This window comes from Bufo bufo, chromosome 6, assembly GCF_905171765.1.
Source record: "Bufo bufo chromosome 6, aBufBuf1.1, whole genome shotgun sequence".
Lineage (NCBI taxonomy): Eukaryota > Metazoa > Chordata > Amphibia > Anura > Bufonidae > Bufo > Bufo bufo.
The window spans coordinates 196,984,608-196,998,976 of record NC_053394.1 but is presented as its reverse complement, the minus strand read 5'-3'; the positions used below and the strand labels follow the sequence as shown (position 1 = coordinate 196,998,976).

At 44.0% G+C, this 14,369-nt stretch overlaps 1 protein-coding gene across 1 annotated transcript in view; it reads right to left on the bottom strand.

Annotated features, from left to right (window-relative positions):
- The window catches only part of LRRC18 (leucine rich repeat containing 18), a 108,428-nt gene extending 94,282 nt beyond the window's left edge, over positions 1-14,146 (bottom strand). Inside the window, exon 1 of the mRNA XM_040438403.1 lies at positions 14,103-14,146. The gene's annotated coding sequence lies outside the window, so the exon portion shown is untranslated. The remainder of the gene's footprint in view (positions 1-14,102) is intronic.
- Between the last annotated feature and the right edge of the window lie 223 nt (positions 14,147-14,369).

Genomic DNA, 14,369 nt, shown 5'->3' with positions numbered 1-14,369 from the left:
CCCATATTCCAAAGAGCACCTTTCGGATTTCACAGGTCATTTTTTACAGAATTTGATTTCAAACTCCTTACCACACATTTGGGCCCCTAGAATGCCAGGGCAGTATAACTACCCCACAAGTGACCCCATTTTGAAAAGAAGAGACCCCAAGGTATTCGCTGATGGGCATAGTGAGTTCATGGAAGTTTTTATTTTTTGTCACAAGTTAGTGGAATATGAGACTTTGTATGAAAAAAAAAAAAAAAAAATCTGCATTTTCCACTAACTTGTGACAAAAAATAAAAAATTCTAGGAACTCTCCATGCCCCTCACGGAATACCTTGGGGTGTCTTCTTTCCAAAATGGGGTCACTTGTGGGGTAGTTATACTGCCCTGGCATTTTCCAGGGGCCCTAATGTGTGGTAAGTAGGTAAATGACATGTGAAATCCTAAAGGTGCTCTTTGGAATATGGGCCCCTTTGCCCACCTAGGCTGCAAAAAAGTGTCACACATGTGGAATCGCCGTATTCAGGAGAAGTTGGGGAATGTGTTTTGGTGTGTCATTTTACATATACCCTTGCTGGGTGAGAGAAATATCTTGGCAAAAGACAACTTTTCCCATTTTTTTTTATACAAAGTTGGCATTTGACCAAGATATTTATCTCACCCAGCATGGGTATATGTAAAATGACACCCCAAAACACATTCCCCAACTTCTCCTGAGTACGGCGATACCAGATGTGTGACACTTTTTTGCAGCCTAGATGCGCAAAGGTGCCCAAATTCCTTTTAGGAGGGCATTTTTAGACATTTGGATACCAGACTTTTTCTCACGCTTTGGGGCCCCTAGAATGCCAGGGCAGTATAAATACCCCACATGTGACCCCATTTTGGAAAGAAGACACCCCAAGGTATTCAATGAGGGGCATGGCGAGTTCATAGAAATTATTTTTTTTTTGGCACAAGTTAGCGGAAATTGATATTTTTAATTTTTTTTCTCACAAAGTCTCCCGTTCCGCTAACTTGGGACAAAAATTTCAATCTTTCATGGACTCAATATGCCCCTCACGGAATACCTGGGGGTGTCTTCTTTCCGAAATGGGGTCACATGTGGGGTATTTATACTGCCCTGGCATTCTAGGGGCCCTAAAGCGTGAGAAGAAGTCTGGAATATAAATGTCTAAAAATTTTTACGCATTTGGATTCCGTGAGGGGAATGGTGAGTTCATGTGAGATTTTATTTTTTGACACAAGTTAGTGGAATATGAGACTTTGTAAGAAAAAAATAAATAAAATTCCGCTAACTTGGGCCAAAAAAATGTCTGAATGGAGCCTTACAGAGGGTGATCAATGACAGGGGGGGTGATCAATGACAGGGGGGGTGATCAATGACAGGGGGGTGATCAATGACAGGGGGGTGATCAGGGAGTCTATATGGGGTGATAACCACAGTCATTGATCACGCCCGTGTAAGGCTTCATTCAGACGTCCGTATGCGTTTTGCGGATCCGATCCATCTATCAGTGCATCCGTAAAAATCATGCGGACATCTGAATGGAGCTTTACAGGGGGGTAATCAATGACAGGGGGGGTGATCAGGGAGTCTATATGGGGTGATAACCACAGTCATTGATCATGCCCCTGTAAGGCTTCCTTCAGACGTCCGTATGCGTTTTGCGGATCCGATCCATCTATCAGTGCATCCTTAAAAATCATGCGGACATCTGAATGGAGCTTTACAGGGGGGTAATCAATGACAGGGGGGGTGATCAATGACAGGGGGTGATCAGGGAGTCTATATGGGGTGATAACCACAGTCATTGATCATGCCCCTGTAAGGCTTTATTCAGACGTCCGGATGCGTTTTGCGGATCCGATCCATCTATCAGTGCATCCGTAAAAATCATGCGGACATCTGAATGGAGCTTTACAGGGGGGTAATCAATGACAGGGGGGTGATCAGGGAGTCTATATGGGGTGATAACCACAGTCATTGATCATGCCCCTGTAAGGCTTTATTCAGACGTCCGGATGCGTTTTGCGGATCCGATCCATCTATCAGTGCATCCGTAAAAATCATGCGGACATCTGAATGGAGCTTTACAGGGGGGTAATCAATGACAGGGGGGTGATCAGGGAGTCTATATGGGGTGATAACCACAGTCATTGATCATGCCCCTGTAAGGCTTCATTCAGACGTCCGGATGCGTTTTGCGGATCCGATCCATCTATCAGTGCATCCGTAAAAATCATGCGGACATCTGAATGGAGCTTTACAGGGGAGTAATCAATGACAGGGGGGTGATCAATGACAGGGGGGTGATCAGGGAGTCTATATGGGGTGATCACCACAGTCATTGATCACGCCCGTGTAAGGCTTCATTCAGACGTCCGGATGCGTTTTGCGGATCCGATCCATCTATCAGTGGATCCGTAAAAATCATGCGGACGTCTGAATGGAGCTTTACAGGGGGTTGATCAATGACAGGGGGGTAATCAATGACAGGGGGGTGATCAGGGAGTCTATATGGGGTGATCAGGGGTGATCAGGGGCTAATAAGGGGTTAATAAGTGACGGGGGGGGTGTAGTGTAGTGTAGTGGTGCTTGGTGCTACTTTACTGAGCTACCTGTGTCCTGTTATCAAAACAGCTTCTAATATACCGGTTAGGGGTTAAAAAAAACACATCTCCAGCCTGCCAGCGAACGATCGCCGCTGGCAGGCTGGAGATCAACTCTCTTACCTTCCGTTCCTGTGAGCGCGCGCGCCTGTGTGCGCGCGTTCACAGGAAATCTCGCGTCTCGCGAGAGGACGCGCCGGCGCGTCCACCCAGAAGAGCAGGGCCGCCGCAAAGACGCAATCCTGCGTACGGCGGTCCTGAGGAGGTTAATAGCAGAATATTATTGCTGTATTTCAAGATTGTATCACACACTGACAGATGCAGACAAGGCCACAAATTAATTTTTTTGCCCAAAATGGGTGTTTTTTTAAATAAAAGAATATGACAGCAGTATATAACGTATGATTTTCACACATACAGATGCAGCAAGGGCTGTAAAATTGAGTATTTTGCCCAAAAAGGGGTTTTTTTAAATCGCAGAAAATTATAGCTGTATTTCTAGCTTAAATTGCACACTGACTAATGCAGAAGAGGCCCCAGATGGAGGGTATTGCCAAAAATGGGTGTTTTTTAAAACCCAGAAAATTATTGAAGTATTTCAAGTATCACAGATGCAGCAAAGGCTGCAATATTAAATACTTTGCCCAAAAAGGGTGTATTTTTAATAACAGAATATGACAGCAGTATATAACGCTTGAATTTCACACTGACAAATGCAGACAAGGCCGCAAATTAAGTATTTTGCCCAAAAAGTTTTTTTTTCAATACCAGAATAGCACAGTAGTATCTAAAGCGTGTATCTCACAATGACAGATGCAGACAACGCTGCAAATTAAGTATTTTGCCCAAAAAGGGTGTTTTTTTAATAACAAAATATGACAGCAGTATATAACGCTTGAATTTCACACTGACAGATGCAGACAAGGCCGCAAATTAAGTATTTTGCCCAAAATGGGTGTTTTTTTAAATACCAGAATAACAGAGCAGTTTCTAAAGCGTGTATCTCACACTGACAGATGCAGACAAGGCCGCAAATTAAGTATTTTGCCCAAAATTTGTGTTTTTTTTATAACAGAATAGCACAGCAGTATCTAAAGCGTGCATTTTACACTGACAGATGCAGACAAGGTCACAATAAGTATTTTGCCCAAAAAGGTAGTTTTTTTACTAACAGAATATGACAGCAGTATATAACGCTTGAATTTCACACGTACAGATGCAGCAAGGGCTGTAAAATTTAGTATTTTGCCCAAAAAGGGTGTTTTTTTAAAACCCAGAAAACTATTGCTGTATTTCTAGCTTAACCGCCTCCGGACCGCCTAACGCAGGATCGCGTTCCGGAGGTGGCAGCCCTGCGCAGAGTCACGCATATACGCGTCATCTCGCGAGACGCGAGATTTCGCTCAAAGCCGGCCCGCGCATGCGCATCGCGGGCCGGCAAAAGTTAGAGGGGGGTCGCGTCATCAGCTTGCCAGCCAATGATCGTGGCTGGCAAGCTGATGATTTTTAAAAAATCAAATCAAAAGCCAGATAACACATTATATTTGTAAATATGATGTGTTAAATGGCTTGTCTGCTCCTCTGCTGGTCCTTTTCGTCAGTTGGTTCCAGCAGAGGAGCAGACATCACAGTGAGTAGCACCAAACACTTCACTTAGCCCCAGATCACCCCCCATCACCCGAATTAACCCCTTGATCACCCCTTGATCCCCCCTGTCAATCACCTAGTGAAAGGAAAAAAGTGATCAGTGTAAACTGTCACTTTTTTTTCCCACTGGTATTGACTGATAGGTTTTAGGATAGTTTAGGCCCCTTGGTTAGGTAGTTTAGCGTCAGTTAGCGCCCAGCCCACCGCACAGCAGTCACTGATTCGCTGATTAGCGTATCGCTAATCAGCATTTGAACTTTTATAGTATCTGTAAGTGATCAAAACTGATCACAGTCAGATCTATAATTGTATTAGTGTCACCTTAGCTCGCCCTCCACCCAAAACGCAGTGTTTGCCCGATCAGGCCTGATCGGTCGCCCACACGTGCGTTCACCCACGCCCGCCCTGCCGCAGTGACAAAAAATATATATTTTTTTGATCACTGCACAATCACTTTACAAGCGCTGCGGCGATAAAAAAATCTGTTTTGATATTTTTTAGCAATCGCAGCGGCCTCCGGTACTTCGCTAGCCTCCCCTTTGTAAGACAGGCTTGCTTTTTTTCTTGGGTAGTCTCAGGGAATACCCCTAAATTTAGTAGTCCAAATGTCAAACAGGGGGTATTCTTCTGAAGAGGCCTACAGGATTCTGACCCAGTCGGATGAGGAATGGGAACCCTCATCTGACGAATCTAGCGGGTCAGAATATGAACCTGTAGAAAGCAGTGGCAGTCTGACCCAAAGTTCGGACGAGGAGGTCGAGGTCCCTGATAGCACCAGGCGTACCCGGCCCCGTGTCGCTAGACCACAGGTTGTGCAGGATCCGTTTCAAGGGCAGCAGAGTGGGGCTGGTGCTGTCGGATCACGTGGTGAGGCATACACCAGCAGCGCAGCCCTCCCTGGACCTAGTACCAGCACTGCCGTACAACATGGTGAAGTGGCGAGCACCAGAAGGGCAGTTGAAGCTGGTACGGTGGCATGTGCAGTAATTACCCCGTCGCAGCCACCGCACAGACAGGCCCGTAGAGCCCCTAGAGTCCCTGAGGCGCTGGCAAACCCTGATTAGCAGTCACCAACTTCAGCCGCACCTGTAGTTCCCCCTTTCACCGCCCAGTCTGGAGTTCGGGTTGAGACAGCTCAGATCGGTTCGGCCCTGGGATTTTTTGAGCTGTTCTTTACTGTGGAGCTCTTGGACTTAGTCGTGGCAGAAGCAAATCGGTATGCCACTCAATTTATAGCCGCCAACCCGGGAAGCTATTATGCCCAGCCTTTCCGGTGGAAACCAGTCCAAGTTTCCGAAATTAAAAATTTTCTGGGCCTTCTCCTCAACATGGGTCTAACCAAAAAGCATGAGATGCGGTCATATTGGTCCACAAACCCGATTCATCACATGCCCATGTTCTCTGCTGCTATGTCCAGGGCACGTTTTGAGACTTTCCTGCACTTTAGCGACAACAGCACCTCTCGTCCCAGATGCCACCCAGCTTTTGACCGGCTCCACAAAATTCGGCCCCTCATAGACCACTTCAACCAGAAATTTGCAGATTTGTATACCCCTGAGCAAAACATCTGCGTAGACGAGTCCCTAATACATTTTACCGGGCGCCTTGGCTTCAAACAATACATCCCAAGCCACCGCGCCCGGTATGGGGTCAAATTGTATAAGCTCTGTGAAAGGGCCACAGGCTATACCCACAAATTTCGGATCTATGAGGGAAAAGATCAGACCCTGGAGCCGGTCGGTTGCCCTGACTACCTGGGGAGCAGTGGGAAGACAGTCTGGGACTTGGTGTCACCCTTATTTGGCAAGGGGTACCATCTTTATGTGGACAATTTTTACACAAGTGTGCCCCTCTTCAGGCATTTGTTCCTAGAACAGATTGGCTGCTGTGGCACCGTGCGACCTAGTCGCCGGGGCTTCCCCCAACAGCTTGTTACCACCCGTCTTGCAAGGGGGGGAGAGGGCTGCCTTGGGTAACGAAGAACTGCTCGTGGTGAAATGGAGAGACAAGCGTGACGTTTACATGCTCTCCTCCATTCACGCAGACACGACAATACAAATTGAAAGGGCAACCCGTGTCATTGAAAAGCCCCTCTCAGTCCACGACTATAATGCGCTCATGGGAGGGGTGGACTTCAATGACCAGATGTTGTCTCCGTATTTAGTTTCCCGACACACCAGACGCTGGTGTAAGAAGGTGTCTGTATATTTGATTCAATTGGCGATGTACAATAGTTTTGTTCTCTACAGTAAGGCTGGGAGAACGGGATCCTTCCTCAAATTTCAGGAAGAGATCATCGCGAACCTCCTGTATCCAGGGGGTTCCGTGGCCCCAACCACCAGTGTAGTTAGCGGTCTACACGAGCGACATTTCCCCAGTGTCGTTCCTGGTACCTCAACCCAACCGTCACCCTGAAAAAGATGTCGTGTCTGTAGCAGGAGTGGAATAAGGCGTGACACCCGCTATTTCTGTCCTGACTGTGCTGACCACCCTGCCCTATGCTTTGGAGAGTGTTTCCGGAAGTACCACACACAGGTACACTTAGCATAGGGATTGCATCTCACAGGACAGGCAAACAGGGCTATTAGGGCCCTTTTACTCACAGCTGCTGCAAACCTCTCCTTTCACCTGGGATAAAGTGCAAAATGTACTTCGCCACATCTTTGGGCGATTTGCGCTTTGCACATTGTCCCATGGGGAAGGAGAGGTTTGTCCTATAAAGGTAAAAAAAAAAAAAAAGCCAAAAAGCTAACGTTCTGTTCAAAAGTTTATATGTTCTGTTCAAAAGTTATTATAAAGTTAATAAAATTTATTGCGTTGCGGCCTGGTTTTTTCTTTTTTGTTTTGTTTTTTTTACCTTCCAGGTGGACCAACCGATCGACTAGCTGCAGCACTGATGTGCATTCTGACAGAAGCATTGTGCTGCTGTCAGATTACACAAAAGTCAGTGTATGCGGCGCTGCAAGACAAGATTTCTCCTCTGCAGTAAAAGATACGTTTGCCGAGGCATATGAGCTGAGGAGGCGGCGGTGTTCATATACTTTGGCAAACACTTTGTATATAAAAAAAAATTCATTTATTCATTCACATGGATTGATGTGAATGGAGAAATCGGGTTTGCCAGGGCATACAAGCTAAGTGGGTATGGATGTTGGGCGGAGCTCCTATGTCCTGGCAGACGCCTTTCCCCTCCTTTTTTTTTTTTGGCAGAGATTTTTTCATCCACATTGATCGATGCGAATGAAGAAATCTGTGCCGTTCATTTTTTCTTTCAGCCCAGAGGCTGAACGAAAAAAAAAAATCTCATTACCCGTATGCTCAATATAAGGAGAATAGCAGAAACTCCTAATGCTGGCCAAACATGTAATGATTGCGGAGACCCTAAAATGCCAGGGCAGTACAAACACCCCACAAATGACCCCATTTTGGAAAGAAGACACCCCAAGGTATTCGCTGAGGGGCATATTGAGTCCATGAAAGATTAAAATTTTTGTCCCAAGTTAGCGGAAAGGGAGACTTTGTGAGAAAAAACAAAAAAAAATCAATTTCCGCTAACTTGTGCCAACAAAAAAAAAAATTCTATGAACTCGCCATGCCCCTCATTGAATACCTTGGGGTGTCTTCTTTCCAAAATGGGGTCACATGTGGGGTATTTATACTGCCCTGGCATTTTAGGGGCCCCAAAGCGTGAGAAGAAGTCTGGTATCCAAATGTCTAAAAATGCCCTCCTAAAAGGAATTTGGGCCCCTTTGCGCATCTAGGCTGTAAAAAATTGTCACACATGTGGTATCTCCGTACTCAGGAGAAGTTGGGCAATGTGTTTTGGGGTGTCATTTTACATATACCCATGCTGGGTGAGAGAAATATCTTGGCAAAAGACAACTTTTCCCATTTTTTTTTTATACAAAGTTGGCATTTGACCAAGATATTTATCTCACCTGGCATGGGTATATGTAAAATGACACCCCAAAACACATTGCCCAACTTCTCCTGAGTACGGAGATACCACATGTGTGACACTTTTTTGCAGCCTAGGTGGGCAAAGGGGCCCACATTCCAAAGAGCACCTTTCGGATTTCACCGGCCATTTTTTACAGATTTTGATTTCAAACTACTTACCACACATTAGGGCCCCTAGAATGCCAGGGCAGTATAACTACCCCACAAGTGACCCAATTTTGGAAAGAAGACACCCCAAGGTATTCCGTGAGGGGCATGGCGAGTTCCTAGAATTTTTTATTTTTTGTCACAAGTTAGCTGAAAATGTAGATTTTTTTTTTTTTTTTTTCTTACAAAGTCTGATATTCCACTAACTTGTGACAAAAAATAAAAACTTCCATGAACTCACTATGCCCATCAGCGAATAACTTGGGGTGTCTCCTGAGTACGGAGATACCACATGTGTGACACTTTTTTACAGCTTAGGTGGGCAAACGGGCCCACATTCCAAAGAGCACCTTTCGGATTTCACCGGCCATTTTTTACAGATTTTGATTTCAAACTACTTACCACACATTAGGGCCCCTAGAATTCCAGGGCAGTATAACTACCCCACAAGTGACCCCATTTTGGAAAGAAGACACCCCAAGGTATTCGCTGATGGGCATAGTGAGTTCATAGAAGTTTTTATTTTTTGTCACAAGTTAGTGGAATATGAGACTTTGTACGAAAAAAAAAAAAAAAAATCATCATTTTCCGCTAACTTGTGACAAAAAATAAAAAGTTCTATGAACTTACTATGCCCATCAGCGAATACCTTAGGGTGTCTACTTTCCGAAATGGGGTCATTTGTGGGGTGTTTGTACTGTCTGGCCATTGTAGAACCTCAGGAAACATGACAGGTGCTCAGAAAGTCAGAGCTGCTTCAAAAAATGGAAATTCACATTTTTGTACCATAGTTGGTAAACGCTATAACTTTTACCCAAACCATTTTTTTTTTACCATTTAGAGAAAAATGTATATATGGATGTCGTTTTTTTGCAAAATTTTACAACTGAAAGTGAAAAATGTCATTTTTTTGCAAAAAAATCGTTAAATTTCGATTAATAACAAAAAAAGTTAAAATGTCAGCAGCAATGAAATACCACCAAATGAAAGCTCTATTAGTGAGAAGAAAAGGAGGAAAAAATAATTTGGGTGGTAAGTTGCATGACCGAGCAATAAACAGTGAAAGTAGTGTAGGTCAGAAGTTTAAAAAGTGGCCTGGTCATTAAGGGTGTTTAAGGTAGGGGGGCTGAAGTGGTTAAATTGCACACTGACAGATGCTTCAAAGGCCACAGATGTAGGGTCTTGCCAAAAATGAGTGATTTTTTTTAAAACCCAGAATATAATTGCAGTAGTTCAAGCTTCTATTTGACTGTCACAAATGAACATATGTTGTGCTGTTGCACAGAACTTGCATAAAATGGCCGCCGCCGCCACCGCCAACATAACTAACAGACGGATAAAAGTTATTTTTCTGGGTCACTGGGCTCTGGGTAGGGTAAAAAGATTGTGCACTGCACCCACAAAACAAAATCGCTGAGTTAACAAGCACTTCTGATTAAAGATTCTGTCCTATTCTCTCCCTCACACCAGCAGCATACTATCCCCACACTAATCAGAGCAGAGTGACGTGCAGCGCTATGTGACTCCAGCTTATATAGAGGCTGGGTCACATGCTGCACTGGCCAATCACAGCCATGCCATTAGTAGGCATGGCTTTGATGGCTTCTAAGGGAACAGAGTTAAACGCTTGTTGATTGGCTGCTCTGCAGCCTTTCAAAAAGCGCCATAAAATAGCTGAACACCGAACCCGAACTTTTACTGAAATGTTCGGGTCCGGGGTCCAAAAATCCTAAAGTTCGGTACGAACCCGAACTTTACAGTTCGGGTTTGCTCAACCCTAATCACGAGTTCTCGAATTGGCAAATATTAAGCCAAAAATTTGCGAAATATCGCAAATTAGAATATTGCCTATGCCGCTCATCACTACTGTACAGCTCCAGAGAGAGCCAGAGGGGAGATTGCCACTGAGTATTACTACCACCATCTAGTCTGTATTCACCACTTTCATCCTCCTCCTGCACCTCCCAGGTGGCCTGCTGCACAGATAACTGCAGAAAAGTGCTCTGTATAGACCTATAAGTTGAAGCTATTATAAGGCTTAGTGGCCAGTGTGAAAACTGCAGTTTTTTTGTTTGTTTTTTTATAGATATTGACATGGAAAATTAAAAATAACATTATCAAAAATTCAGGGTGGATGATATTTCGTAGTGGTCTAAAGGACCTTCCTGACATTATTTCGCATGTGACCAGAGAGCTGTGTTCTTGTAGTTACAGAGAGGAGCAGTACTATTCTGTGAGTCCTAGCTGAAATATTGTGCAGGGGCCAGAGAAGGAGCGTGTGTGTGTCTGTCCCTGTCTGTATGTGTCTGTCCCTGTGTGTATGTGTGACCCAGCGTGTATATGTCTGTCCCTTTTGTGTATGTGTGTCCGTGTGGGTCTGTCTGTCCTTGTGTGTGTATGTGTGTACCTGTGTGTATGTGTGTCCTTATGTGCAGGCTCGGACTGGCCCACAGGGGTACAGTTGAATCCTCCGATGGGCCCCTAGTCTCCCACCCCCTGCACAAGTGGCACATAACACAGTATACTTACTGCACTACATACATATATTAAATGTACAGCACCTCAACAAGCCTATGTTCATATAAAAACATGATAGGTTATTAAAGAAACTCCCCAGTTTATTATTATAGACACAATCAGAGCTGAAATGACTTCTAGGTATAAAGGAAAGCTAGACAGTATCCTCTTTTCCCCAGGACCTACCTTCTCAAAGTTGCTGCAGGGACCCCCATATTCAATCATCTGGTAGCATCTTGCTGCTGTGTGAGCAGGTAATATTTGAATGTGCCCCAGGCACCCCAGTCCGACACTGCTTATGTGTATGTGTGTCCCTGTGTGTATGTGTGTGTCACCATGCCCACAGTGTTCCTATGGCCTGACTCAGGTGCTTCTGAAAGATCAGAACAAGAAGGAGGAGGAGGCAGCGCCCCCAGCATGGAGTCCCATGGGCGAGGCACAGGGAGGCACTATAAGGACACAGGTAATACTACCACATGATCTGCACTAGTGTTATCTGGTTTTACATAGGACTGCAGGTAACACTATTACATTTTCTGTACTCAGAGAGCCATCCCTGTGTTATCTGTGGTGGTACATAGGACTGCAGGTGACATCTACTACATTATCTGTACTTGTACCGTCCAAGATCCAGCAGGACAGTCTTGGAGTTCAGTGGCTGTTCTGCCTTCCTGGGAGAGCTGTGGCATGTCTTGCCTTAATTGTCTGCATCTTTAGGATGCACAGACTGTTGAGCGCAGTGGTGAAGCAGCCGCTAGGGGAACGCCAGGAAAAGTGTTATTATTTTATTTTATTAACAATTCAGGGGCCAGCACTACTGTAAGGGGGAATTCAATTTTCTTGGACCCAAAGCTGACTCGGTGGAATTGGGACATAAATAGATAGACGTTAAGCAGGGTTAGGGTAGGTTCACATCATGTTTTATGCCTCTGTCTGACATACGTATATAGACGTTAGAAAAAAAAGGGTACAAAAACGCAGCACACTACGTTCTTGTATACTGCAGAGTCATGTAAAATAAATAAATAAGTTTTTTTAACAATGGAACTCTATGGGAAACTGATGCTACTGTATGGCTTTGGTCTAAGACATCTGTTTAACGTATACATTTTTTGTATATGTTTTTTGTATACGTTAAGCGGATAGGACAAACATGATGTGAACCCAGCATTAGAGGCATGGCTTAGTGTAAGGCCTAATGCACACGAACGTATGTATTTTGCGGTCCACAAAAACGGATCTGCAAAAAATACGGATGACATCCGCGTGCATTCCGTATTTTGCGGAATGGAACAGCTGGCCCCTAATAGAACAGTACTATCCTTGTCCGTAATGCGGACAATAATAAGACATATTCTATTATTTTGCGGAATCGAAATACGGACATACGGAAACGGAATGCACACAAATTAACTTCCTTTTTTTGAGGACCCATTGAAATACGGAACCATTGAAATGAATGGTCCGTATACGATCCATTGAAATGAATGGTTCCGTATACGGTCTGCAAAAAAAAAAACTGAACGCAGGCGGAAAGAAAATACGTTTGTGTGCATGAGGCCTTAAATAAGATTTGCTGTGGCACACTATGTGTGCCGCTGATCATAGGCATCCTTGGGCTTTTTAAAAGTTGACAGTTATGACCATCTACTACATTATGTGTACTCAGAGAGTTATCACTGTGCTATTTGTAGTGTTACATAGGACTGCAGGTAAGACTTTTATGGAATATCCACAGGAGTCTGATAGATTCAGATACCACAGGTCCCATTTTCCTATAGAAGTAAATGGAAGGAGCCACAAATGTTGAGCCACCTCTCCATACACTGCTATAGGCAATTCTTCTCAACAGAGTTATCTGTTACACGGTTATTGTAAATCCACAGAAACGTTAGAGATGAGAATTCCCCTTTAAATTATGGTGGCACTGTATTGCAGATTAGCCTATGGTTGCTACATGGGACTGCACCCTTAGGCCTCATGCACACGACTATGTATTTTGCGGTCCACAAAAAAGGGATCCACAAAATATACAGATGAAGTCCGTGTGCATTCCGTATTTTGCGTAACGGAACAGCTGGCCCCTGATAGAACAGTACTATCCTTGTCCGTTATGCGGACAATAATAGGACATGTTCTATTTTTTTGTGGAACGGAAATACCAACATACGGAAACGGAATGCACACAGAGTAACTTGGACCCGTTGAAATGAATGGTTCCATATACGGTGCACAAGAAAACGGAACGGACACGGAAGGAATATACGTTCGTGTGCATGAGGCCTTAGTAAGAGATTGGCCACCTTTCATGATGTATCGCCCAGCTACCTAACTGCTCTGCTCAGCAACAGCAGAGGCTTAGAGGGAATACTGCTTGTAAATATTTCTCAAAAAACCTTCACCAAATTACAAATCTGTCACCAAAAACAACCAGTTTTCAGCTAGTAATCTGCTACTAATCTGCTACAGAATTTTTGCAGTATGAACATAGCCTAATGGCTCTTTCACACAAGCGAGTTTTCCGTCCGGATGTGATCCGTGTAGTGAATGAATAGCATCCAGACTAAATCCTGACCCATTCATTTTAATGGGTATGTGCACATGAGCTTCTTTTTTCACGCATCATCGGTGCATTCAGAAAAAAATTGCAGCATGTTCTATATCAGGGGTAGGCAACCTCCAGCACTCCAGCTGTTGTGAAACTACAGCTCCCAGCATGCATAATTGCTCTGCTCTTCTCAGAACTCTGATGCAAGTTTATTCAAGTAAAGCTGTTTCCAACGTTTATAAAAAGTCTGGACTCAATCATTTCTACAAATCCCTCAACTATTCCCCCTGGTTGCATTGCTTTGGACGACAACGCCTGGGGCAAAAATTCACAAAAATGTGCCAAAACCATGATAAATGCGGATATATGTGTGTTTTTTTTGTGAGATTTTGGTGCAGATTTCTTGCAGATTTTCTGTACATATATCTGCACTGTGTGCAGCCATCCTAAGGGTATGTTCAAATGTGCCAGATTTGTTTGAGAAATGTCTCCAACTGTTCCATATAGAGTATCTGAAAGGGGTGTGAATGAAAACACCTGACACAAGACTATTCAAATGTATTGAACGGAATCTGATTAGTAAAAATGTCTACAATATGTACAACACTCCTGAAGTATGCTATACACCATGAACACTTTAGGTAATAAAAGCTAAACCACAAAACTAATGTATCCTTGATCTTACCTTACAGAAGGAAGCCTATGGCTGTGGACTGGTGCAACGCTTTCTCTCTGCTCCTTGGCCTCCTTGTTGTTTCTGCTACTCTGTTGCTATAAACATTGTTGTTAGGAAGCTGCTGCAATAAAGGTAGCACACACTAGACTTATAATAAAACCTTCAAGCAGTGTGACAGCCCTTTTTTTTTTTTCGTGTTCTAAAAATTGAGATTTTTATATGCAGTTGTAAACAATATTTTAAATGTTAAATTCTTCATGGAGGAAAAGACTTCCA